The following is a 5,619-nucleotide window of genomic DNA, read 5'->3' as shown; positions in this document are numbered from 1 at the left end:
AAGTAAACAATATTTTTACTTCAATATATAATCCCAGTTGTTTACATCCTTTTTTGGTTTCCTTGTTTCTGGAGATTTCTGTGTTTGAAGTCTATGTTTTGTAGTATTTCCTCTAGTTCTTCTTCTATGTCTTATAGTTTTAGGTTTTACTTTTACCCATTTTGAGTTGACTTTTGTTTATGGTGTGAGATAAAAGTCTAGTTTTATTCTTTTGTATGTTCTCCCAACACCATTTACTAAAGAGGCTTTCCTTGCTCAAATATATATTATTAACTTCTTGTCATAGATTAACTGCCCAAGTAGGCATGGATTTATTTCCGGGCTTTCAGTTCTAGTCCATTTGTCCTTGTATGTTTTTGTTCTAGTACCACATTGTTTTGATTACAATAGCTTTGTAATACAGTTTGAGGCCTGGGAGTGTGATACCACTTAGCTTCCTCTTTTTTGTCAGAATTGCTTTGGCTATTGGGGTCTTTTGGGGTGCCATATGAATTTGAGTAATGCTTGTTTTATTTCTTTTATTGAAACTTAGGAATGCACTCGCTATATATATATATATGTATATATATATATATTACTTTGGGTTAGATGGCCATTTTGACAATGTTTATTCTTTCAACCCATGAGTAATCAATCATTTATTTGTGTCTTCTATTTATTTTAATAGTATTTTATAATCTGTACAGGTTCTTTTCCTTTGTTAACTTTATTCCTAGGCTTTTATTATTTTTGGTGTTATTGTAATGGCATTGCTTTCTTAATTTCTTCCTCTTCTACCTCATTGTTTACACAAAGGAAAGCTACTGATTCTTGAGTTTGTAGTCTGCTAAGTTGCTGAACTATTTATTGTTTTGATTAGTTTTTTAATGGCATCTTTAGGGTTCTTCCTGTAAATTATCGTGTCATTTGAAATAATGATAGCTTTATGTTTTTCCCCCAATTTGAATTCCTTTTGTATCTAATTGTCTAGCTAGAACTTCCAATATTGTGTTGAATCTTAGGGTGAAAATGGACATCTTTATCTTATATCAGATTTTAGTGGAAACACTCAGTTTTTCACTACTGAGAATGAATTTATCACATATGGTCTTTATTATGTTGAAGTATGTTCCTTCTACCCCATTTTCCTGAGTTTTCATCATAAACAAACATTGAATTCTATGAAATGGTTTCTCTGCATCTGTTTATTTTTCCTTTTATCAACGTGGTGAGCTACCTTAATTGATTTTCAGTTGTTCAACTCTTTTGAAACTCTAATATAGGTCCTAACTGATTATAGTATATGATGTTTTTAATTATTGCTATATTTGGTTTTCTGAGGTTTTGTTGAAGATTTTTGATTCTTTGTTAACTAGGGAAATTGTTCTGCAGTTTTTTTCTCTCTCCTTTTTGGTGATAATTTTGTTTTGATGTTGGCCTCAGAAATTATGTTTTAAGTATTCCCTTTTTTCTCAAATTTTATTTTATTTATTTATTTTATTATTAATTAATTAATTTATTTTAAAGATTTATTTATCTATTCATACAGAACTGGGATACAGGCCAAAGATGCAGAGGGTGAGAGGATTCACCAGAGACAGAGTGGGGAGCAGAACAGGCCGATGGATGAAGTATATTGCTGAGGGGAGCAGCGGGCGGGTCAGGAGAGGTCTGACACGCCATGTGGATCTCCTCCTGGGTAGGCGGGGATCGAACTCATGCGGAAGTGGCTTAAGCTTCTTAGTGCTGTGCTTTAACCCACTGTGCCACCAGGGAGGGCCCTTTCTCAAATTTTAAAACAGTTTGTGCAGGATAAATGTTAGTTTTTCTTTGAAAACAGAACTTAGATGTAAAGCCAACTGATCTTGGATTTTTGCTTTTTTTGGCAGAGTTTTGATTACTGTTTTAACTTCCTTACTTGTAGTTAGTGCATTCAGTTTTCTGTTTCTTCCCCACTTAGTTTGTATAATTGTATATTTAAAATAATTTGTCCATTTCCTCTAGGTTGTTAAACTTAATGGCATACAAATATTCATGGCAATCTCCTACAATCTTATGAATTTATGAGATGTCTGTTGTAACTTTCTTTTATTTCTGATCCTATTTATTTGAGTTTTCTTTGTGGTCCTAGCTAGAGGTTTGTCTTTAAGTTTGCTTAAACTTTTGAATGGTCTCTTACATTTCTACTTCATTTATTTCTGCTCTAATTTTTTATTTTTTCCTGCCTTTTATATCTTTTGGTTTTGTTTTTTCTTTTTCTGGTAAGGTTATTTATTTGGACCCTTTCTTATTTGTTACTGTGGACCTGTAGTGCTATCTGATTCCTTTTTTTAAAATGCTTTTTCTGTGCCCCATAAGTTCTGGGAGGTTGTGACCTCATTGTCATTTGTCTCGAGGTATTTCTTCTTTGATTTCCTTATTAACCCAATAGCTACTCGGTAGTGTATTGTTCTTTCTTCACATATTAGAAGTTTTTCCTGCTTTCTTTTTTGGTTGATTTCTACTTTGGTAACTTTTTGGTCATAGAAGATATATATTTTTAATCTTTACAGATTCATTGATACTTGTTTTCTGACTGAAGATATGATCATTCCTGCAGAATGTCCCATGTGTACTTTAGAAAAAATGTGTATTCATTCTTTTCTGGGTTGCAGTTCCCTACAAATGGCTACTAAGCCCATTAGTTCTAATTCTCCGTTTAAGGTTATTGTGTCCCCATTTGTCTTCCATTTAGTTGATCCGTCCATTGGTGAAAGCAGTGTTGAAATCCCCCATTGTGAATGTCTTTTTTCCGGTGTGTATTTTCAGATTATCTAGTAATTGCTTATATATTTTGGTAATCCTTATTGGTGCACATATATTGGTGAATATTGTGTTTTCTTGTTGTATTTCTCTCTTAATCATTGTATAGTGTCCAGCCCATCTCTACCATTTTTTAGCCGAATGTCTATTTTGTCTGTTACAAATGTGGCCTGCTTCCTTTTGGGTCCCATTTGTTTGTAAGATTGTTTTCTTACTCAGAGCCTATGCATTTCTTTGGGGCACAACAATGATTTTTAGACAGCAGAAGGTTGGATTCTATTTTTTTTTTTTACTTCATTCAGATGCCCTGTGTATTTTAATTAGTGAATCCAACCCATTTGCATTTAGAGTGATTATTGATATATGAAAGTCTGTTATTGCTACTTCATTCAGTTCTTTGTGGATGTTCTTCTCTTAGATTTAGAAACCAGAGTTCCTTTCAATATTTATGGGGGTGGGGAGAGTAGTGTCTGCAAGTTCTTTCAGATGCTGTTTGTCTGATAAAGCCTTTATTTCTTAATATTTGAAGGACAGCCTTGTAGGATAGAGTGATGCTGGCTGACAGTTTTTATCTTTAAGTATTTTGACTAAGTCACTCCATTTTCTCCTTGCTCATAATGTTTCTTCAAGGAAGTCTGATGTAAGCCTGATTGGGGTTCCTTGATCCGTTATCTGCTTTTCCACCTAGTCACCTTCAATATTCTTTTTTTGTTTTGAATTCTTGGGAGTTCACTACTGTTTGTCCTGATATTGTTCTTGTTTGCTAAAGAGCCCTGGTATTCTTTTAGCTTCATGGATTGGCATACTTAGTTCCTTCTCTGAGTTTTGAAAACTTTTCTCTATTATTTCTTTAAGTCTGTGGTTCCTTCTCTCTTTCTACCACTTTGGAATATTTATTATTCTTATATTGTCTTTCCTTATGGAGTCAGATAATTCTTAAAATTGTTCTTCACTTTTCCCCCTTTGTATCTGTCTTTCTTCTTCCACCTGAATTTTTTTGTGCATTATTTCCTCAAGGTCTCTAATTTAATCTTCCATTTGATCTATGCTGTTTCTATAGCTTTCTCCAGATTTTTAGAATTTCCTTTACTTATCTTTTTATATCATGAAAATCTTTCTTTTTATCTAGAGCTTCAACTTCAATATTTATTCTGTTAGTTTTACTTCTCATGATGGTTCATTTGTTTATCTGAATTTTCTTTTATTTTTTTGAATTTCTTTATATGGCAATTTTAAATTCTGATAGGAAGATCAGATATCTTATTTCTGATAAAATATGACAGGAAGAAAAGATGTTCCATGTCCTGTGGTTAGGGTCTGTAGATTTGTTCTCTCTCCGTGGTATAGAATTCCCCTGTATGTTCACATTGCCATTTGCGGTCATTTTATTATCAGCGACTTACTTTCTGAAAATTAAGGGTGCAGCGTTTCCAGATTTCCAGCAGATGGCGCTGAATGACAGGGACAGTTAATCTGCATCTGGGTCTTCGGGGAGTGGAGCCGTGCTTAGAGATGTCTGTGCGGCTCATGCAGTCTCTTTGCTGCTGTTGACTTGATATGTGTCAGAGTCTGTGCTGTGGCCCTTTTCTCTGGGACTCAAGAATAACATGTCTGCTGTTTGCAGGTTTGTCCCCTAGTACAACCCAGGTGAGCCCCTCCTCCCTCCCTTCCATCTACCTCACTCTGAACAGCATTCACAACAGCAGGTCCTGCACTAGCTCCTCAACACTCAGGTTTGCCTTCCCAGGCACAGCTGTGGGCCATAGTTTCTGCCCTGTCATCTGCTTCTTCACTTGCCCTTCCTTGTTACACGAAAACTCTCCTTGTCCCTCTGGCCGTGCTCTGTCTGTGTGGGTCCCCGGTAGTGTTGTTGAGAGGTGCGTTGGGTGGGATCTGAGAACTGGTAGTGGGATTTGTTGACATGGAAGTCATGGATGACTGGGACGGGAAACATTTTGGAAGAATGATGGGAGTGCAAGTTTGATTGGCGTGAGTGTTATATTTTTAAATCTTTTCCAATTTCAGAGGTGAAAAACTAATATTAACATAATAGTATTTCAATCTGTGATACCTTGATGTTTAAAACTTAGGAACTTGCCTTTGATCCTGCTGAACTTATTTTTCATTTGAGATACAAGGAAAGTGAAAATATGTCACTAATGAACCTAATTTGATCAAGACAAATAATCCATTTGGATAATTTATGCCCCAAGTGACTTGTTGAACCAGCCAACACGAGTAGCTGCTTTAGCAGTGAGGCAGAAGACAACATATACGACTGCAGGTCTTAATCTTTGGGAACTGATACATAAAAAGGATGAAACCATATTTTAGAGTTCCCCGGATTTCGCAGTTTTTTTCCCAGCTTTACTGAGTTCTTACCTCACTGCTCTTTATTTGTGGGTGCTGCCACAGGGAATGCAGTGAGCCTCTACTGTGATGAACTGCATGTCTTTCATTTTGGTCTTCATATTGACTCCAGGCTTCATATGTTGACTGTTTCTAAAAGCCGTTTTTATATCATCTCATATTGTACTATTGCAGTAAGAATGAAAATGACTTATTTGAATTACCTAACAGCCATTATTTTTTAAAACGACCCACTTTTAGGGCCTTCGCTGGTGGCACAAAGGGTTAGGTCGCAGCACTGCAAGAGATCTGTGGCCACTTCAGTACGAATTCAATCCTTGGCTCCAGAGGTGACCCACATGGCGTGGCAGACCTCTCTTTACCAGCCCGCTGCTCCCCTCAGCAATGTACTTTGTCAGTCTGCCTGTTCTGCTCCCCACTCTGTCTCTGGTGAATCCTCTCACTGCCCCTGCACCTCTGGCCTGTACC

The sequence above is a fragment of the Condylura cristata genome, unplaced genomic scaffold, assembly GCF_000260355.1.
Source record: "Condylura cristata isolate star-nosed mole 26May11 unplaced genomic scaffold, ConCri1.0 scaffold00001, whole genome shotgun sequence".
Taxonomy (NCBI): Eukaryota; Metazoa; Chordata; class Mammalia; order Eulipotyphla; family Talpidae; genus Condylura; species Condylura cristata.
The sequence above is the reverse complement of the archived record's forward strand: the minus strand, read 5'-3'. Positions refer to the sequence as shown.